We start from the raw sequence: 23,917 nt of genomic DNA, 5'->3' as shown, positions 1-23,917 counted from the left end.
TTTGATCCCCGGTTTCATTAGTAAGTAGTAAATTTATACAGATCCGGGGACAATAGAGAGCACTGTCTTGTCCCAGCTTGTCCGACCCCTACCTAGTGGGGCTGTACCCTGGATCTCCACGCCTGACTGGTAGACAGCTAAGCTGTTTATTTACAACACCGACACGCGACACGTCCTTTATGCGACACTAACAACAGAATCAATGTTTATGGTATTACATTCCGGTTATATGATTGATAATATTACATCTTTTTAGGTTTATTTCTTTGTATATATTAAATCTTGTATTTAAAAGTTCTGAATGGACGACGATACGTGACACATATTCCTTTAAGGTAAAGATATTTGCCTGTATTTTAAATTCCATTGTTGAAGAGATTTTAAATAATTAAAATACTGCCTAACGACTGGTTGAGCATGCGTGTTTATATTTAGGTACGAACATTTAAATGTGACATCTTGTCATCTTTACGTGTAAGCTATACCTACATTGTATTTCTAATCAATTATAAATTATAATTCTGACGTTGTGGTTAAATTCACCTTTCCTTTATATCAATATATCATTCATTAAAAACGAAAAAAAATGTATTGATAGTTTAAACACGTGTCCAAACTGGTCTAAATGGAGATTTATTAATACATTGTATTCGTGTGGGGCACTCGCCAGGTAATTCCACAGGTCGGGTGTTTTTCTCCAGGTACTCCGGCTTTCCTCCACCACCAAAACATGGCTCGTCCTTACATTACCATAGCTGTTTATATGACGTTTTTGGTTTTTGGTTTGTTTGTGTTTAACGTCATATTTTCCCGGAGAAAAAACACCGACCTTCGGTTAGTACCTGACGATTGCCCAATATTTCCTCCAACACCAAGTTTGCATACGGTTAGGGGTATTCCAGTTCAGCAGGAATGGTTGCACAAACATGACATTTGTATGCTATCATACAACCGTCTGAACAGCTTTATAATAATTTTAGCTGTTCAGAAGTTATGTCTCGACGATGATTTGACCTTTCTCCCCGTGTTGTGATCTAGATATAGATCTCTCACCGAAAAAGGTATTTCAATCATAGGGTTATCTCCCCTTAATTTCGTTTTGTATATATAAGTTTTGTGTCGCGACTCGGTCAAGCTATCACCTTAAAGAAACCTTCCAACCCCTCAACCATGCGCTTCCCTTACCCTCCCACACCCCTTCCCGCTCATCCCCACCCAGACACAAAGTTTCACTAACAGGAGACTAAAAACAATACATTAAAACATAAGTTACAACTTCGTTTGGATGACAAAGATTTACGCGAGGTGTAAATGATCGCTATACATTGAAGTTTTGTCACTAATATGTACATGTAGTGAGGAAACCCTTAATGACAACTTAAGTTACATACTTACGAGTCATTGAATCCTGTTTCCTTTTCCTTGCAAACGACTAAGATGGTGTGCCATATATGAAATAAAATCTTTTACAATTCGAAAATCATCATTTTTTAATGGTGAAACCTGGCAAACCAGTCCTCAAACACGTTAACGTGTTACGCTATCTTGTATTATCTTTAACCATATGTCATTCTCACGTGTATTGTACATGTAAGTAAAAACGTGACACTCGAGTTTCTGTGAGTTAACACGTGACGCTCACATGCATTGTGAGAAAACAGTAAACACGTGTGCTTACGTGTACTTAAGAGAACCCACAAAGCTCACGTAACGCTCACGTTACTTATTGACAGTTTAAACATAACAATCACATGGATTTTTAATAAACACGTCATTCACGTGGATTTTGAATTAACAAATAATGCTCACGTGCATTGATGATTAACACGTAACGCACACGTGTATTATAACATTTACACGTGATACTCACGTGTATTGTTAACTTACACGTGAGACTCACGTATATTGTTAATTGACAGGTAACGTATATGTATTGTAAATGAAAATGTAACACTCCCGTGTATTTTTAATTAACACGTAACACTAACGTGTATTGTTAATTAACATGTGACACTCACGTGTATTCTTAAATAGCACGTAAAGCTCACGTGTATTGTTAAATAACATGTGACAATCACGTGTATTGTTAATTCACATGTGACACTCACGTGGATTGTTAATTAACATGTTACATTCACGTGTATTGTTAATTCACATGTGACACTCACGTGCATTGTTAAATAGCACGTAAAGCTCACGTGTATTGTTAAGTAACATGTGACACTCACGTGCATTGTTAAATAGCACGTAAAGCTCACGTGTATTGTTAAATAACATGTGACAATCACGTGTATTGTTAATTACAATGTGACACTTACGTTTATTGTTAATTAACATGTGCCACTCACGTGGATTGTTAATTAACATGTGAAACTTACGTGTATTGTTAATTATCATGTGACACTCACGTGTATTGTTAATTAACATGTGACACTCACGTGTATTGTTAAATAGCACGTAAAGCTCACGTGTATTATTAACCAACACGTTACACTCACGTTACGTTGAAGTTTTTTGTACATAAACACATGTTATGTCCAGGTGTAATTAAAACTACACGCGTAACATTCACTTCTATTTTCAGTTATCATGTATCGCTCATGTGCAATTAAGTATACACACTCGCGTGAACTGTCAGTTAATACGTAGTTCTCGCGTGTAATGTAACTAAATACGTCACGCTCGCGTGCCTGTAAGTGTATTGTACGAGTTTTATGACAGTACTATGTTACCTTTGTGTAGGGAGAAGTCATTATTCCACTTTATTAGACTTTGTAAACATTCCGTCAGATGTAATACTTGAAAAGAAAGGTATTATTTCTGTCGCTAAAAATAACAAATTCACAATGTTGGCCGAACAACTCAATTAAAAGGTCAATCGTGAAATCGTTACCCTTGATAAACTCCAGTAGGTAAACGATTACTGGATTAGGAGGTACAAAGACTTCACTTTCGGTGGAAATCTGTTGATATGTTTGATCAGTGACCTAGCTCTGTCAGTCTGATTGTCACAGCGACAATGGTCGCGAGTATCTTATTGTAGATAATAAACCAATCCTCTAAAACTCATCTACACAAGTTAGATATTCTATTCCTCTAGCTGATATGTCAAAGAAAACTAATTTTAAAAGTTGTCTAAGGAAATTGTCTCAAGTTGTATCGGATTAGATCCTTGTTTAACTTCTCTCTCGTCGTATTTCTTATCTACGGTATGTTGAGATGTACTCAGAGAATGCGATTCTCTATACACTTGTGCTTGACACAATACTCTATACACTTGTATGTGACACAATAGTGTTTCTCAGTCACCCACTTCACAAAATTGTGTAAGACACAGGGACACTTTCGCAGGACAGCATCTGTTTCATCAATTACTAAAACAAAACATTTTAGATATATTTGATACACCGGTACCTGACTTAACCGTCGTCCGACATTAAGAACATCATGTGAAGTCCGACACAAACAAATGACCAATACTAGACTGGTTTCTCCGTCTTGTCCTATAAAATCAAACGATAATGTCTTCAAAAAACATAATCACGCCGAGGGCGAAATATTAAAAAACAAAATCTGACGAAACAAGTTTGTCATTAGTAAGAAACACTTATCGTTCTTGCTGGTACTTATAGTGGGGTCGGTGCCTTGATGCTGAGGGTCTAGATCAATAGTGGGGTCGGTGCCTTGATGCCGAGGGTCTAGATCAGAAGTACACAATTCACATGAGAATAAACTCGAAACAAAGGGATAAACAAACACAAAGGGCTACGGTAATACTAGCGTGATGTAACTGTAGTCTTACTTAGTATTATCGTGGGGTTACAGTACGTCTTAGAGTACAGAGGGTAGGGGTATTAGGTATAACAGTAACAATCAACTAGTCAGGGCAGAAATTAAAAATCAATTACTCATAATATGACGTGAATAATAAGTGGGAACACGAGCGAGACGTGTCAGGTCAGTCGGTACTGCTGTGTACAGACCACAGTGGTACACAAGGTTATCATAATAGTTCAAGGTTTTAGTGTAAGTAACTTCGATGTTGTTCTGAAAACCTGTCAACGCTTGACGACCCTATAACAATACAGAATTAAAATAGCAGTAGTAGTTTCGATGAAATTATTTCTAACCACTCTTCATGTAAAATATTTAAATACTTGGAAAGTTTTATTGTTTAATTCAGATAACCACATGTACGGAGAGGATTTTATAATTATTACTGAATTACGGTATTTCGCCCCAGGATAACGAGACAATCATTAGCGATGTGTCCTCTCGTCTTTTTGCTGGGCATTCTTTACGCTTGGCTTAATTTCAAATATTTTGCATTTTGGTTATTTAATTTTGTCACCCAAAAAAAAGAAAAGAAAAAATAGTTTCGTTATAACGATAATTAGTATTTTTATTTCGTTATAACGCCAATTGCTTTTTGCATTTTTGTTTCGATAATCATTTCGTTATAACGATAATTATAACAACTTCATTATAACGATAATTAACATTTATTCACTGTAACGATTATTCACATAGCGTCGTTATGTAGAAAATTATCTTTGTTTCGTGTGTTATCACAATAAATTTAGTTTCGTTATGACGTAATTTTTATAACGACACAATACCGATAAGATTATTGTTCTGCTGTCAAGATTGTTGTCATGGTTTCGTTATTGCTTAATTATCATTGTGACGTATTTCGGTTGTTACTTCGCAAATTATAATCATAATTATTCTTGCGAAATCAACAAAACACAACAATAATATATGTAATATAAGTGGCACGAACTGGCCCCCATAGACTACGACTGATCAACATTTTATCTTCTTTTTTTAAGTTGATTTATTACACGTCCAGACGAGGATGGCGTCAGAAATGGGTCTAAAGAAATCAGACGACAGCAGGAGTAACGGAAGCAATAAGATAAGATGTCTTAGTGCTGTCAGGCGTATTAATTACACACATCCCAACTAGCGGTGTTTATCGTTAATTAACAGACACATTGTTGTGTGTATAACGATATAGAGAGAGAACATGCTGGTATCGTGTACAATAGATACAGAATCGGTGATAGGATATTTCTATACTAACGCCCTCTGAAGAAATTTCACTCAATCTGATTTAGATTTTATGTCTTCATCAATTCCTTGCAATCTAATTTTTTATTTGTCCGATATCTTTTTCGGTCATTACTGAAAAATCGATAAGAAACGTGTAAAAAACAATTCCTTTTTTCTTTCATAAATCACCGTTTTTGTATTGTCAAGATGTACTGTGCTGTCTCTAAATACAGTCACACGTGTACTTATTCATAAAAATGCAAAACAAATCACAAATATAATTACAGATGATGGAATGTTTTGGATTATTTTTCACACTAAAAGACTTATTAAGACCAGAAGGCAAAACATTCGAAAATAAATCCCAGAGAATGTTTGTAAAACTTAATATTTCTGCTCCCGCTTTGATTGAAATGGAGCTAAACCCGAAATCTAACCAACGTCAGCGAGGCAGAACATGAACGTCGCAGTGACCTACTTACATATATACTTTATCTTGAGATCTTAAGGTCTTCCATTGTATAGTAGGAGAGAGAGTAATGGCGCTAAAGGTAAAGTACAGACAGACGCTGACGGTACAGACAGACGGACCGACGGAAAAAGCAAACAGGAAAGAGGACAATCAAATCAAAATACATTATTATCATTGTCACTATCATGAAATTTTGTCTTAGTACTTTTCTTCAGAAGTATCCCATATCACTCACGTTTTACAGTATGTTCTAACTTTTGTTATATGAAAACAAAAATAGAAATAAACAAAAACTTAAAAGAATACACTCAGCACCACTGTACTGCCTACTGTTAACCAATATATTGATATAAAGGAGGCACGGTAGTCTAATGGTAGGACGGCGGGCTCGTGACCGAAGGGTTCGAGCATCCTCGATATCCAGGGGTTACGCTCACTTTCGCTCTCTACACCCCTGGACTCATCCTCGATATCAAGAGGTTATGCTCACTTTCGCTCTCTACACCCCTGGAATATGTCATAGCAAAATTAAAGGCACGAATATAGCTGTTTGATTGGTCTCAGGTAAACAAACCCCTGACCAATCGCTAGGTTGATACCCGTCGTTGATACAAAGGAGAGACGCCCGACTTCAAAACCTGTAAATTTTTACCGTTACGTGACCGCGAGATTCTTTTTATGTCCATCAAAGGATCGAACTAGTTCCAGGGGTGCAGAGAGCGAAAGTGAGCGTAACCCCTGGATATCGAGGATGGGGTTCGAGTTACGGCACTGTACTGTGTTGTATATTTGAGCAAGATACTTTACTCCGCTTGTTCCAGTCTACACAGCTGTAAATGAGTATGTGGTACGGTAGTGCTAGAATTGTTGAATGCTAGCTGTGAGCGCCGAAATGGTAGCACTGGCTGTATGCTCCCCATGAACCTCGAATTAATAAACGTACATAATCAAAATGAAAGATAAAAACATTCACGTAGGTATAGTAACTAACTTCTATGTATAAGGGGAATTGCTGCAAGTAGAAAAATCTTAAATGGAACTTTGCTTCGTGATTTTTAATTGACGCAGTACACGCCTTTTACTTTAATGCAACCATTTTATGTTCCTGGGGCAAAACGAAATCCAACACAGTGTGACAATGACCTGATTATCAAGTACTGTCAACAATGCAGCTGAGCATGTACTACAGAAGCCATTAAGTAGGGCCGACATTGACATAAATAGTGACAGATGTAACTTATGTTCTACAAAACACGCATTCCATAACGGTCTATTGGTGTAACCTGGGTTGCTTCTTTTACCTTAAACACTCGTTGTAAAGCAATATTTTACTAATTTCCAAACAAGTGAAAACCCTTAAAAACACGAGATAACGCCCTTCAATGATATGTGTTGATCATCTCATATCTGGGGCCTCAGGCGACGTGCCTTCTATACCAGTACTGGTGGTCAATCAATGTCGGCCCCATAGTCAGACTTACATACGTAGAATACCTGTTTACGTCCTACTACCGGTAGTACGTAACCATGTGTAGTATAGCTGAGAGTTTATGATGTATCATGTACATTATTTCTATACGGAAACTCTTCGGAGGTACAAACTGCAATGAATACAATGCAGTCCGCTAAATCTTAGCATAATTGCAGGCTTTATGACCGATTAGAATTCTGGAAACTGCAATTATGCTCAATTTCTGAGGACTAGATATAATGTAACGTTTTCCATAGATCCTGTGTATTCCCCATTATTGCGATCGCGGATCAGTGATTCGGGATAGGTTCCGCTACAGAGATTTGTCACTATTTTACAAAAGTTTACAGACCGTAAAATAGAATTTAAAGTCAGAAATCATAACCCAAAACCACAGCACGAAAAGCGATTTTATGTTGAAATGATTGACCTATTAAGATTTACATTAAAGTACTGCTGGGAAAGTACGTTGTATTTTAACGGACTGATAAAACGTCGGAGGAAAAAGTTAAATTTTATATATGTAGCTTGGCTCATACCATCTTCGCTAGCCAACTGTTTGCTTTGTATATACGTATACTCCGCTTATGTCCGTGTTTTCATAATTCCCTCCACTGCCACCTAGCGGACACACCCGCCAAGGGTAGGTGGAGTGTATACGAAGCGAACACCTGGCTAGCGAAGATGGGCTCATACTTGTGAAATAACTTTATCAATATCATATCATAATGATAATATAAAATATCAAATAGTGCCCTATCAGTTTTTAGAAAATTCTATAAGGACGTAGCGAAAATTGATATTATTGTCTGGGAAGTTGCATGATTTAAAGACTGATGTCATTTGGGGGGGGGGGGGGGGTTCTTAGCCAGAAAACTATCGAAGATGACACAAATAACTCACGGCTTTTACGACAATAAACTCTTTAGATAAATGTAAGGGAAGCTTCAACGGAACTAGAAACCCGACCTCGAAACTTCATGGGTCATCAAGATGGCACACACTGAGCTTTCAATTTTGATCGTAAGTTAGCAGAACCCGTGGAGTATCGAAGCTCCGTTAGCATTAATATGATGTCCCCAATAGGTTTCAAACAATCTGATTAAAATACAGTTCCTCATTATACTACCGTTCTACTACCGTATGAGGTAGTGTAACGCTAACGATAACTGTAGTATAATGAGGAGCTGTATTTTAATTAGATTGGGTTTCAAACAGAGATGTACGGAGCACCTAACTAGAGAATCATCTGCGACAGCACTGCTTGCTGCCACTCGTAACCTCCTGTCGTCGTTCAAGTAAGGACTAGATCTAGGGGTTCGTGCAATCATATATGTATATTCTAATAGAACTAGAACTTCTGAACAGTTGACCTTGTCAAAATCACTTTTCATCATATATACACACTAAGGATATTTCCGTTGACTATAACGTGCATGTACCAATTATACGCTACAGTACCTAAATGCATAAAGCTTGGAACAAGATGGAGTTTTCACAGTTTCTGTTTTCTTTTCGTTGATCATTTGACAGCTCTAACAGGTTCCTGTCTAACCCAGCCACGATGAGCATCGGGTTACAACTGGATATAATCGGTTGACATTTGGCCATGTAGATTCTCTAGTATCTAATTTCAAATTATCCTTTTCATCTAGTTATATCACCAGCTTTATCTATGTTAAATTCATCGGTTTCTATTTTGGGAAAAAATGTATGTACTGTTGTGTTTGTGCGATTTTGAGAGAGGACAAAATAAACGACAACTTAAAACGGATTCTTCGCCCAACTTTACATTTTATTCCGGAAACCCGAAGTGCACAACCAAAACATAGAAACAACATACAGGGATGGAATCCGAAAATATTGATAGTCAACTGATGGTTATACATATACTGAAACTTTGCATCAAACAATATTGATATATAAATTTTTTATGTTTGCTTTTCGTTTTTTGAACACTGTCGTACAATAAATATTATACGCTAGTATCCTGAGTGACCAACATTCGTCCTTGACCTTGAGTGGATATCCCCAGGCATCAAGGGCAAGTATGATCCAATTTTGTTTAGGACATATAGAGACCGTACATCAGCTTAATTCGGGATCTTACCTGGTCAGTGGATTGAACAAACATGACCGGAGGCTGTAGGGATGGGTGGTCCAATACATTTACAAAAATCAGGTCAACCAGGAAAAGAGTTTGACAGGACCGGCCAAGAGGGACCAAAGAGGGATCTAACAGTCATCGGAGGTGGAAAGGGACACATAGGAGTTTATAGCACTGAGAGATAAAAGGGACAAAAGCACTGTATGGGGGTTGATAGTACTGGGAGATGAAATAGGTTTCTGACAGAGCTAGGAGATGAAATAGACAAAAAGAGGTTTGACAATGCTGGGAGATAAAAAAGGGTAAAAAGAGGTTTGGCAGTGCTGGGAGATGAAATAGACAAACAGAGTTTGGCAGTACTGGGAGATGAAATAGACAAATGGGGGTTTGACAGTACTGGGAGATAAAATGGACAAATAAGGGTTTGACAGTATTGTGAGATGAAATGGACAAACATGGGTTTGACAGTATTGTGAGATGAAATGGACAAACAGAGTTTGACAGTATTGTGAGATGAAATGGACAAACAGGTTTGACAATACTGGGAAATAAAATGGACAAAAAGAGGTTTGACAGTACAGTATTGGGAGATGAAATGGACAAATAGGATTTTGACAGTTCAGGGAGATGAAATAAACAAATAGGATTTTGACAGTTCAGGGAGATGAAATAAACAAATAGGGGTTTGGCAGTACTGGGAGATGAAATGGACAAATAGGGGTGATAGTATATAGAGATGAAATAAATAGGTGTTTGACAGTGTTATTATAAAACATTAACGTTGTGTATAAAAACACGGTGAGGATATATATATACAGTTGTGTTGTTTTTAATTCTGCTCAATAAATTCTAGCTCCAACATAAATATGGAAATGAGGTGTTATCCTTCATTTACAACAGTTACTCTATATACTGGACTTTAACTGTAATAGGACACCTTTATTATCCAATTATGTTACAAAAACTGGTGTCGCTAACCAAATAGTTTCACGCTATCCTGGGCACCAGTGGCTAGGTCGTGTAAACTGTTGTCGTTTATCCCGGGCACCAGGGGCTAGGTCGTGTTAAGTGTTGTCGTCTATCCCGGGACCCAGGGGCTAGGTCGTGTTAACTGTTGGCGGCTATCCTGGGCACCAGGGGCTAGGTCGTGTTAACTGTTGGCGGCTATCCTGGGCACCAGGGGCTAGGTCGTGTTAACTGTTGTCGTCTATCCTGGGCACCAGGGGCTAGGTCGTGTTAACTGTTGTCCGCTATCCCGGGCACCAGGGGCTAGGTCGTGTTAAGTGTTGTCGTCTATCCCGGGACCCAGGGGCTAGGTCGTGTTAACTGTTGGCGGCTATCCTGGGCACCAGGGGCTAGGTCGTGTTAACTGTTGTCGTCTATCCCGGGCACCAGGGGCTAGGGCGTGTTAAACTGTTGTCGTCTATCCCGAGCACCAGGGGCTAGGTCGTGTTAAACTGTTGTCATTTATCCCGGGCACCAGGGGCTAGGTCGTGTAAAACTGTTGTCGTTTATCCCGGGCACCAGGGGCTAGGTCGTGTTAAACTGTTGTCGTTTATCCCGGGCGCCAGGGGCTAGGTCGTGTAAAACTGTTGTCGTTTATCCCGGGCACCAGGGGCTAGATCGTGTTAACTGTTGTCGGCTATCCCGGGCACCAGGGGCGAGGTCATGCTAAACAGTTGTCGTTTATCCCGAGCACCAGGGGCTAGGTCGTGTTAAACTGTTGTCGGCTATCCCGGGCACCAGGGGCTAGGTCGTGTTAAACGGTTGTCGTCTATCCCGGCACCAGGGGCTAGGTCGTGTTAAACTGGTGTCGGCTATCCCGGGCACCAGGGGCTAGGTCGTGTTAAACTGTTGTCGTTTATCCCGGGCACCAGGGGCTAGGTCATGTTAAACTGTTGTCGGCTATCCCGGGCACCAGGGGTTAGGTCGTGTTAACTGTTGTCGGCTATCCCGGGCACCAGGGGCTAGGTCGTGTTAAACTGTTGTCGTCTATCCCGGGCACCAAGGGTTAGGTCGTGTTAGACTGGTGTTGTCTAACTACTGGGTGGGATATATAGACAGTACATTGTAGCTGATCTACTTCTGGAAATGTCACACGTGATGATACTGGTATGGCATGTGGAACAAATGTGTGAGAGTCCGCTTCTGACAGAGTCGGCTACTGACAGAGTCCGCTACTGACAGGCTCTACACGTGTAGACCCCAACAGTTCATAGCTCGTCTCGATCCTTACCTCAATCGCTAGCCAACCTAACATCTAATACCGAAAATGTATCTCTCCATTAATTAATCTCGATTAATTTAAGATACAAACAATAAAGATATAAAATATAATCCTTATTATATGAGATATCTTAATTACACTTATCTCTAATTAAATTAGAGATATCATTAATTCATTATAAGATATCTCATACCTTTAAAACTATATCTCTTTTTCAGTTAAATATATCTGTAATTATTTTCGGACCACTTGTTGGACGTTAAATGTGAATGTTGCTTGTGGTGTATCTCTTGAGTATGAAGCAGACGGAACTTGATCCGGTCATTGTAGTTATAAGCTAAACACTTCATTTGCAAAGTTACCGAGAGTAATTCAAGTATGTCAAAACTCTCAAACAAAAGGTCCACAACTTATACGAACAAAGAGAAAATAGCATATAACGGGAAAATAGCAGACCCATATACGTAGTAAAAGTGTCAAAGTGATGGGACTCTTTAGCTTAAACATCTTTTAATGCATCCACGACAAATAACGCAAGTTCGGCATATTTTTAATTCAGCAACAAATGTAGCCGCGATGATCGTTATCCTGTCAAAAATGAAAACTATTTCAAATGGCATAAGTGTTTTATGATCGTTATTTTCCATGTTCTGGTCCCCGGATGTGTTTGTGGTGACCCAGTACAGTATAAATGCTGTGTTATTTGTGGCCTTATTTACGAGTCTATATTAAGAGAATTTTACCCGCCTCGACAACATACAGCTGGCGGATACCACCATACACATATATCATGTATATGTCAGAATATTTAGTCCAGCACTTTTGCTGTGAAAATTCGGTTAGTTAAATGACATGTGGTTTTACAACATGTCACACGAGCGTCTCACGCGCACTGAAACGCTATACAATTCGACTCCATGTAAAGGTTAAATATACGACAGAATCTCATTTCAAATGTCAACCGTGCTAACTCTATGAGTAAGTCTGACGAACGTTTCAAGTATGTTTGTAGTCATTGGTACGAGACTCTATAAATCTGACGAACGTTTCATTAGTGTGTTTGTAGTCAATGATACGAAACTATAAATCGGACGAACGTTTCATTAGTGTGTTTGTAGTCAATGGTACGAAACTATAAATCGGACGAACGTTTCATTAGAGTGTTTGTAGTCAATGGTACGAAACTATAAATCGGACGAACGTTTCATTAGAGTGTTTGTAGTCAATGGTACGAAACTATAAATCGGACGAACGTTTCATTAGAGTGTTTGTAGTCAATGGTACGAAACTATAAATCGGACGAACGTTTCATTAGAGTGTTTGTAGTCAATGGTACGAAACTATAAATCGGACGAACGTTTCATTAGAGTGTTTGTAGTCAATGGTACGAAACTATAAATCGGACGAACGTTTCATTAGAGTGTTTGTAGTCAATGGTACGAAACTATAAATCGGACGAACGTTTCATTAGAGTGTTTGTAGTCAATGGTACGAAACTATAAATCGGACGAACGTTTCATTAGAGTGTTTGTAGTCAATGGTACGAAACTATAAATTTGACGAACGTTACATAAGTGTGTTTGTAGTCAATGGTACGAAACTATAAATCGGACGAACGTTTCATTAGTGTGTTTGTAGTCAATGGTACGAAACTATAAATTTGACGAACGTTACATAAGTGTGTTTGTAGTCAATGGTACGAAACTATAAATCTGTCGAACGTTTCATTAATGTGTTTGTCGCCAATGGTACGAAACTATAAATTTGACGAACGTTTCATTAGTGTGTTTGTAGTCAATGGTACGTAATTCTATAAATCTGTCGAACGTTTCATTAGTGTGTTTGTAGTCAATGGTACGAAATTCTATCAATCTTTTCAATGGTACGAAATTCTATAAATCTGACGAACGATTCATTATGTGTTTATTTTCAATGGTGTGAAATTTTATAAATCTGACGACCGATTCATAAGTGTGCTTGTAGTTGGTTTTACGAAACTCTGAGTCTCTTTAGGACGTTAGAAAGTTTTATATGAATGCAATCAATGGTAAGAAACTTTATATATCTGAAAAACGTTCCGAGTGTGTTTGTAGTCACTGGTACGTAACTTTATAAATCTGACGAACATTACACGTGTGTTTGTAGTTAATGGTACGTAACTTTATAAATCTGACAAACATTGCACGTGTGTTTGTAGTCACTGGTACGTAACTTTATAAATCTGACGAACATTACACGTGTGTTTGTAGTCAATGGTACGTAACTTTATAAATCTGACACACATTGCACGTGTGTTTGTAGTCAATGGTACGAGGCTCTATACATCTGAGGAACGTTTCATAAGTATGTTCGCATTCAATAGTTCGAATCTCTATCAAATCTGAGGAACGTTTCATAAGTATGTTCGCATTCAGTGGTTCGAATCTCTATCAAATCTGAGGAACGTTTCATAAGTATGTTCGCATTCAAAGGTACGAAATTCTATACGTAATGTTTCTAGTGTGTTCGCGTTACATTGTATAAAACTCTTTCAACCTTACGAACGTTTCAAAGTATGTTTGCTGTATCAATGATGCAATTGAGGTCTGCCTAACGTTTAATTAACCTACTGTTATCTTTAATACGACACTACAAACCTGATAACCGGTGAATAGTGCTAAGATAACCCTCATTAATCTCTATAATCATATTTTTGGTATCATAAGCAATAAAATGTTTCAAAACATTTATATTTTAACGTGGCGCAGCAATATTAAAAATGATAACCCTTGAGCTCGTCGCTATTATACAGAAAATCATACTCACACGTTTTCATCCAATCGTTTTGAAAATATTCCGCTAAACTGGTAAGTTCCGATAGCATTAACATAATTGACATTTATAATACATAGCGTGAGAAAAGACGTACATGCATTATCTATGACTGTCTGTATCAATACTCCACAAATGACACACATCTATTATCTATCACCTGTATCACCACTCAACATCTTACACAACATCTCCATAAACAACCTGTACTATTGTGTAACTTACTTTGACATAGCCAATCACTTGACCTCTTGCCTTGGTGATCACAGGGACCTGGGAGTCAGGACGTGTTAAGGAGTTTTAAACATTTATTTTAGTAATATTGGACAATATTAGACAATGTATGGGTTTAAATGAACCCACGACAGTATCACCCTCACGGATTGTATGTATATATACTTGCAGAAACGTTTTTAAGGACATTGATGAAAAAAATAACAATCTGTCTGGGATGAGTAGCCATCTTAACTTATCTGATAAATAATTGTTTATGTTTCAAACCTGAATCTGGTCTGCAGAGGTAGATACGATTAAAATGTTCTCAATTCGAACCCAGGACCCCAGAATTCTAGACGGACGCTCTGTCCGATTGAGCTATATATACTGGTCGCCGGCGAACGACCCAGTCCAGCTCCGTTACATTACTCCCTCCTTTTTCTAAGTCTTCGCCCCAGAAGATAGCACTATTTTAATCTAGTTCGGTTATCCCTTGCCATGTATTCTCCCAGTACTTAGAAGATAGACATGCATTGCCAGATCGGGACTCGAACCCGAGACCCTCCAAACTCTATGCAACGCTCTACCAATGGACCTACCTTGCCGCCGACGATCGACCCATCCGCTACATACAATGATGTTTATATATAATGTGACCGACTTTCGCATACTTTATTAACAGGATATGATTTAAAAGGCACTTTACAAAAAATTACCAATTTTTAAATGATTTCGTGATAATAATAACGCAAAACGACTGTGACTTCCGTGTTGATTCGCTTATTTGCTAATAATTACTGTTTAATGACGTCATGCATAAGTGTGGTTGCTATTTTTAATTTTAGCATATTTGATACCGGCTTACAGTAGCAAATGTAACTTAAATAATAGAGGCCACATGCAGCCTACGGAGGCGTCATTTCCTGAACGTCCATGTTACAGACTCGGGGGCAGGGTTATGGACTCGCTGCGGTTACGCCGCAGTATTCCTACAGTTCATCCGTTTCCATGTTTTCCCACGGAAGTATATGATTTGGGATTGAACACAATAATACGGGATAGGTCTTGTTATCATCATTAAATGACACGTGCCATACACGTTTCAATGAGTTTGTTACGAACGTATACAATTTTCAGTACATAAATACCTAATTAAATAAATCAAGAAAATTGTGCCTTTGGAAACCCTCTGTTGTAAGTTTGTCCGTCAGCAGTCGAGAATGCAAACTCTTGAATATCGAATCAACTGTGACAACCGTAAAAAAAGGGGAAACAGTGACGTTACTATCAAGAAAACGGAAGTTCACCATCGGTATGTCGAAATCTTCCTTTCGTAATAAGCCGTCTCTGTTGGTTATAAGAAAGTAAAGACCGCGGAAAGCAACTGATGTAGAAGTGCATGTAGTATCTTTAAAGCTCAGGAGAGTATATACAATTGATGTGGTCAATAAATGCTTTCTTATTTAGAGGTAGAATATCATCGGTACATAGGAAAATAAAATTGAAGCACTTGGCAAGGCTAGTGTTCTCATCTGATATTAGTAAGCATGTGATACTCTTAGATTTCAATGATGTGTCAAATCTCGTGAATAAAACCTTCTAAATCACTTTCATACATGTATATGTTCCATAAAAGACGCTAGATTGTGTGTGACAAATATATGCTGTAGCAACTTTTTTCGATTAATTTCTCAAAGGGTTTCAAAAAATGCCATCTGATTATAATCATTTCCTGTTGAGCACTACGGCATCTTATGGTCGTAAAGTGTTGTAATCTGGAGTGAGCATCCTGTCGTACATGTTAATTTGAAACATCCTGATATTATTTTTTTACGTTCAGACATCCGTTCTTGTGTTAGACATTTGGACTTTTTAAATGTATTATTGGGGCAAAACGTGTTTAAAACAAGAAAGTCTAAAGTACTAAAGAGGGTTTGTTGGAGGGTGGTGGTTTGGGGAGGGATTTGGTGGAGGGTTGTAATAGTGGAGAGGGGTTGGGTGGAGGGTGGTGATAGTGAGAAGGGTTTGGTGGAGGGTGTGGGTTTGGGGAGGGTATGGTGGAGGTTGTGATAGTGGGGAGGGTTTGAGTCGAGGGAGGTGATAGTGGGGAGGGGTAAGGTGGTGGGTGGTGCCAGTGGGGAGGGGTTCGGAGAGGATGGCGACAGTGGAGAGGGTTGGGTGAAGGGCGGTTGTTTGAGTAGGGGTGGTGGTGATAGTGGGAAAGGTTTGGTGGAGAATGGTGACAGTGGGGAGGGTTTGATTGAGGGTGGTGGTTTGGGGAGGGGTTGGGTGGTAGTTTCGGGAGGGGTTGGGTGGAGGGTAATGATAGTGGGGAGGGGTTGGGTGGAGGACGGTGGTAGTGGGAAGGGGTTGGATGGGGGGTGAAAGTGGGGAGGGTTTGGGTCGAGGGAGGTGATAGTGGAGAGGGGTTTGATGGTGGGTTGTGACAGTGGGGAGGGGTTTAGAGAGGGTGGCGACAGTGGGGAGGGTTTGGTGGAGCAGGGTGTTGGGGTTGGGGAGGGGTTGTGGTGATGATGGTTGGAGAGGGGTTGGGTGGTGGTAATGGTGACAGTGGCAGAAGTTGGGTGGTTGGAAATGACAGTGGTGGTGGTTGGGAGGGGTTGGCTGGAGAGTGGCGATGCTGGGGTTGGGGAGGGTGTTGGTTGGGGGAGGGGTATGTTGTTGGCAGTGATAGGGGGGAGGGGTATGATGGTGGTGGTGTTGTGTTTTGACGTGTGATTGTGAACGATTTCCAAAGAGGTTCAAAACTGGCTAAATAATATTGACAACCCCAGTCTCTCTGCTGCTCCGATCCCTACAAACTACTCGCTTAGCCATTCACTACTCCATCTATGTAAATTATACCGACGTACAATACATTATCAAAGCAGGCATACTATACCAATGTAGTAGTCCAACCTAACACTTATATACTTACATCGGTATGTACACGTCATACAATAGATTATCACTAATTACAGCCATACTGATACACATAGTTATATCAACATTCTAAATTATAAAGTAAACATCAGAAAAATGTAAATACACTTACCCCAAGCTGTACTCCACAGACAATTAAATCCGCAAAACAGTTCACACAGACTTGTATCGTACCAATAACAGGCATGTGGGTGCTTTTTTACGCTGTGGATATTATACTGAGTGTATAGCCCTTTAAAACATTAAACAATGTAGATAATTTCATTTTAAGCGCTCCTTGTGGCACAGTGATGTCCCAACACATTGCGTCCACAGACTATCAGCTAGATCAAGTTCTCCCGTATTTCCGTTTTAATGAGGCAGAAGACAGGGTTTCCTGTTCTTGCCTTAATTATCATATACAGACACTAATCCGTACTAACTTCAACCACATTGGAGCCTTTTTCATATACAATAAAAAAAGAATAACACACAATATTTTCATTGATGTTGACGGTAAATATTAGCAGTAAGGTGTATAAGAGTAACTGTCACGGTTGAGAGATCATTCATGTATGTGTATCGTATGTCATGTGTATTGAACGGGTGCATCTACCCGTGGTGAGGAATTTTCACCTGCGAGCAGTCTACGATCGACGTATGACCTGGCTTATGGATAGCTGAGGATAAGTATATACATACAACGGTAGCCCGAGGGCATGGGGGTGGGGGGTAGGGGGTAATATGGTCGGGCCTGTGTCATATCTGGGGAAGGGGGTTAGGGGGTAATAGGGTCGGGCCTGTGTCATATCTGGGGAGGGGGTAATAGAGTCGGGCCTGTGTCATATCTGGGGAGGGGGAGGGAGTTGGAGGAGATGGATGTACATTCAGACGAAAAAGACATGTACCAAGGGAAATGATGTTAAGAGGGACGGGGGTAAGGGACAGGGACAGGGGGCAGTCCCACCATCAGCATCGTCATTGGATGTGATGTACAGCTTTCAACCCTATCCAAAACTAATATCTCACCAGGCATTTCGTTCGAGATCAAGCGTAATTTTCGTTTTGAAGCAAAAAAACACCGCTGATATTTGAAAGGTAAGCAGTTTTTGTGGTAGGTGTATGTAGAGTAAGGTCATCTGTTCGTAGTTTCCTATCAGTAGTATAGGGTTATCAGGTAATGCATGTACAACTCTGACCTGTCCTGGAGAAGTAAGTACATTCAGCATCGGTCCTTCTAGCTTACTGTAATTCAAGGCTCGCTAGATTAGCAGGTGGACAACCGGGGTGTCGAGTCGTACATGTAGATATTGGCCTCTCTGATCTCAGGTCACCTGAGATAATCACAGGTGTAAAACAAACATTGAGCCCGAATGCAAATTTAAAAGTGGGTTTTACGATTTCCGAATTTCCTATCGTACATAATACCATTACCAAAATAGACATCATCCAAGAGGCCAACGGCTATCTAGAGTAGACCCTGGTCCGAGAAACACATTCATAAGGCGGTCACCGGAAAGGTGGGGTAGGGTTCAGGGGTGGTGTACTGCAAAGGGGTTGTTCACTGGAGAAGCACGGAGAATCTCTACCTGAAGGGCAATTCGCTTTACATATCTAAAAACTCAAAATACGGGATACATCGTGTTGACTACAAATTGTCTGATGATACTGACCGACAGTATAAAAAGCTCTTAGCAAATCCATGTGATATATACAAAACAATACAATACATACATCCGTATCCTTTAGTAATGTATAATGTCAGAAGGTGTGTTCAAGCGACGTTGTCACACTAATGTATCATATAAGACATTTGGGGTTTAAATCAAGTCTCGGTAAAACGACTGTCTATTTTGTCTATACATCAGGTATCGACTGTACCGAATTATCCGGCCCCTGTGTTACGTAACACTATAGTTATTGCGTGGTTATCTTGATATTCTCGCGGTTGCAGCAGATCAGGAGTCTGGTTGAAGGTTAGAAAGGGAGCTGATGTTTTATAAATAGGGGAATACGTGATTAACGATTCCCATACCAATTACCCAAAACTGTTACTAAGTTTTGGAAATGTTTTTTTCCGCATGACTATATCTTTGATGAAACATTTCTGACAAGAAACCCATACCTTGCGGGACTTCTGTGGGAAAACAATGATAAAGATGAAATAAGCTAAATAAAATCAACAGTGTTCTAAGTGTTAAAATAAAGCAGAGATAGACAACGATTTGAACCCCGGACTTCAGATTGTTACACTATCATTCTAACCGACTGAGCTGTTACCTTGTTAACAGAGGCGACCAGGTCCTTTTGTTTGTGTTTTTAAGGATCTATCGGGTTTTGGTGGTAGAGGAAAGCCGGAGTTCCCGGACAAAAAAAACACCGACCGACGGCCAGTACCTGGCGTCTGTCCCACGTAGGTCTCGAACCTATGACCCAGTGGTGTAGGGCTAGTGGTAGCAAAATGTCAGACGCCTTAACCACTTGGCCACTTCGGCCCCTGATCAGGCGCAGTTGTGCTTTACATTTATATACGGAAATTAAGGGGAGGCTACTGTTTATACGGAAGTTAAGGGGAGGCTACTGTATATACGAAAAAAAAACAATGCAGTGGTACATCCTCAAAAACCCTTCGGTAAGAGTTTATATTTGTATATTTGAAACTTACCGTAAGACGACGTTCTCGAGTAATCAACGCGCTACAGTGATCCGTAGATGGTGAAACGTCTATTGTAAAATGGTGTATATTCCGTAGGAGAATCGCCAGCAGCTGTACACTGCCCATTAACTTCCACACATTAGATCCAACACATAGAAACAAACGTGTAATTAAAAACAGCTCCAAGATAATTCCCTTCCATCTTCAAATCTGTCCAGGACAAGTACGTACGGATCAGGTGGTCATTTATCCCACACAGCCCAATAAATCAGATACACACGTATCTTTCAGGTATATTAAGATCTTACAGATAGTCCAGGTGTTTAAATCCGTATTGGTGCACCAGTATAACACTGTAAGACCCTTCCACCCGACCACGGGGCTAATTATACCGCGACAAGCCGGCATATAGCGACACATTCGGACATGCACTAGTCACCAAACATCTACCATTTCGTTTCTTTATTTTGTTACAAACGGTGAACATTACTCAGATAATTAAAGGGCTATGACCTTCTTAGGTAAGTATTGTCATCTTAACAAGAGCTGGACTTCCCCGGCACAAGTATTGTCATCTTAACAAGAGCTGGACCTCCCCAGGGTAAGTATTGTCATCTTAACAAGAGCTGGACATACCCCTGGTAAGTATTGTCATCTTAACAAGAGCTGGACCTCCCCGGGACAAGTATTGTCATCTTAACAAGAGCTGGACCTCACCGGGACAAGTATTGTCATCTTAACAAGAGCTGGACCATACCGGGACAAGTATTGTCATCTAAACAAGAGCTGGACCTCACCGGGACAAGTATTGTCATCTTAACAAGAGGTGGACCTCACCGGGACAAGTTTTGTCATCTTAACAAGAGCTGGACCACACCGGGACAAGTATTGTCATCTAAACAAGAGCTGGACCTCACCGGGACAAGAATTGTCATCTTAACAAGAGCTGGACCTCACCGGGACAAGTATTGTCATCTTAACAAGAGCTGGACCTCCCCAGGGTAAGTATTGTCATCTTACCAAGAGCTGGACCTACCCAGGGTAAGTATTGTCTATGGCCATCTTACAAGAAATGGAAATATCCGAGGTAAGTGTTGTCATTTTACAAGAGCTGGACCTCCCCGGGACAAATATTGCCATGTTACACAGAGCGGACCTATCGCGTATCGAGACAAATACATGTATTGCCATGGATGCTACACAGAACGAACCTATCTCTGTAAGTATTTGTCATCTTTACATCAGCTTGACCCATCGGGGACAAGTATTGTCATCTTTACGAGGGCTGGACATTTTGTTACTAATATACGACAAATAATAGCATCTTCATTACTCCTAGACGGAGATATACAGAATGGTTTTATCATCTCATTCGATTACATCTCGAAGTTGCCGGGGTTGTAATGACCATAGAAGTAAATGACGAGTTTCCATCTCAAAATGAATACATTCTGTCGAATTGCCCGATATACGTCTCTAATACACAATAGAGCAATAGTTGAGTAAAACCGAATAGTCAGTCTCTAAAAAGGATCACTTTATATAGAAGCAGGAGGCACGTCCGGTAGTCTAGTGGTAGGACGCCGGGCTACAGGAAGCACGATAGTCTAGTAGTAGGACACCGGGCTACAGGAGGCACGGTAGTCTAGTGGTAGGACGCCGGGCTACAGGAGGCACGGTAGTCTAGTGGTAGAACGCCGGGCTACAGGAGGCACGGTAGTCTAGTGGTAGGACACCGGGCTACAGGAGGCACGGTAGTCTAGTGGTAGGACGCCGGGCTACAGGAGGCACGGTAGTCTAGTGGTAGGACGCCGGGCTACAGGAGGCACGGTAGTCTAGTGGTAGGACGCCGGGCTACAGGAGGCACGGTAGTCTAGTGGTAGGACGCCGGGCTACAGGAGGCACGGTAGTCTAGTGGTAGGACGCCGGGCTACAGGAGGCACGGTAGTCTAGTGGTAGGACGCCGGGCTACAGGAGGCACGGTAGTCTAGTGGTAGGACGCCGGGCTACAGGAGGCACGGTAGTCTAGTGGTAGGACGCCGGGCTACAGGAGGCACGGTAGTCTAGTGGTAGGACGCCGGGCTACAGGAGGCACGGTAGTCTAGTGGTAGGACGCCGGGCTACAGGAGGCACGGTAGTCTAGTGGTAGGACGCCGGGCTACAGGAGGCACGGTAGTCAAGTGGTTGGACGCCGGGCTACAGGAGGCACGGTAGTCTAGTGGTAGGACGCCGGGCTCATGACCGAAGGGTTGCGGGTTCGAGTCACGGCACTGTGTTGTATCTTTGAGCAAGATACTTTACTCCGCTAGTTCCAGTCTACTCAGCTGTAAATGAGTACGTGGTTGAGTAGTGCTAGAATTGTAGAATGCTAGCTGTTAGCGCCGAAATGGCAGCTCCGTCTGTATGCTCCCCAGGGAGTTGAGAAAGATGTTGGCTGGTTACAAAGGCCCTATAACCACGGATAATAATTTGTGAATCGCTTTGAGACGACCTGCGAACTAGGTTGTGATAAAGCGGTATATAAGAACCTCGAATTATTAATTATCGAATTAATATCAGGGTTTCCTAAGCTTGTAATTTGGGTTTGTTTAAAACATTTTGAAGTTAACATATCAGCATATTAAGCATGAACAAAAGGAACCAAATGATGAATTTTAGAGACGAGAATCTCTGTTACAATTTGATAAAGTTAGCCAACAGAAGTATTTACAGAGGGGACCTGAGGACTGACCGGTATGATCTTGTATTTGTACTGTGTTACAAATTAAACCAGTCAATATTTGTTCCATTTTAGCTGGAGGGTTTGTGTCGTGTCTATCTTATATATCACAATAGAAACGGATTAACCATATTTAAATAATTCCTGATTTGGAAACAGTAGCTAAATTTAAAGGGATACTTTATTTATTCAAACGCATAAAGACAACGCGTATTATTAAAGTTCTATCGTTAGTGACTGAACACAACGCATTGTGTCCGCTATATAATAAACACTCGTGGGGGTTCCAGTCGGGCATAGAGCTTAGTCAGAAATTGAAAAAAAAATGAAACGGAGATATCTTCGTTCTATAAAAAGGAGATACATGTAGTTTGAGGGGCTTTGCTAGGATAGACAGATAGTCACAGGTGTTTGTATTTGGGGTGGCATTTTTACCGATAAAGTCGATCTAAACCCCTAAAACATGTAAATTACTCTGAACACATTAGTTTAGGTCCAAATATAGCTGTGACAAATTTGCACCTTTCGTAGTCAATTCGTTACAAATGTCGTGGTCGACTTTCCATACATTTTGTGGTCGTAAAGTACATGTACGTGGTATTGTATTGTTTATTCAACTTGAAGCCTTACGGCTCATAAGCATATATAGCAACGTATAATTGATACATCAGTGATATGAAATACCAAATAATTATAACATCATGAATGAAGCATAATCTTGTACTTCGCATGTATAAATGGACAGTATAATTCTTTAAATTATTATAAAGTACAAGTAAATAAATTATCGGAAGATGGACAGCTCTTATAAAATTACCTCACCTAAGTGAACTGTGGCTATCGGAAAACAGATGAGATGACAACATTTTCTTAATAACCGGGGCTCAACAAAGAGTATGTTAATTATAACAAACAACAAGAGGCCCAGAGGGCCTGTATCGCTCACCTGAATATATGTTTAAAATAATTGGTATGAAGTAAAGATATAGCACTCCATGGTAGGTGCTGTAAGTACATATGAAATTTCAGAAAGATCCATCAAGTACTTGAGATATAGCAAGAACAAACTTCAAACAGAGCCCCACCCCTATGCCCTAAGGGGGTCATACCCACCATTTATACAAAATTGAGTCCCCTTGACCCAAGGATGCTCCAGACTAAATTAGGATACAATCCCTTAATCCCTATGGTAGAAGAAAGATTTTAAAAGTCTTACCTCTATTTCCCCTATTGGGCCCTGCCTCTCTGCCTCTAGGGGGGG

General features: G+C 40.2%; 1 protein-coding gene across 2 annotated transcripts in view; it reads right to left on the bottom strand.

Annotated features, from left to right (window-relative positions):
• LOC110450192 overlaps positions 1–20,061 on the bottom strand; it is a 107,835-nt gene extending 87,774 nt beyond the window's left edge. The window contains exon 1 of one of the 2 annotated variants that reach the window (XM_021497513.1): positions 19,947–20,061. The gene's annotated coding sequence lies outside the window, so the exon portion shown is untranslated. Of the gene's footprint in view, positions 1–17,414; positions 17,717–19,946 lie in introns of those variants that run through there. The other variant, XM_021497520.1, reaches the window with a different exon arrangement.
• Between the last annotated feature and the right edge of the window lie 3,856 nt (positions 20,062–23,917).

Source organism: Mizuhopecten yessoensis, unplaced genomic scaffold (genome assembly GCF_002113885.1).
Source record: "Mizuhopecten yessoensis strain PY_sf001 unplaced genomic scaffold, ASM211388v2 scaffold523, whole genome shotgun sequence".
In the NCBI taxonomy this organism is placed as follows: domain Eukaryota; kingdom Metazoa; phylum Mollusca; class Bivalvia; order Pectinida; family Pectinidae; genus Mizuhopecten; species Mizuhopecten yessoensis.
This window is presented reverse-complemented; position numbering and strand designations above follow the sequence as displayed.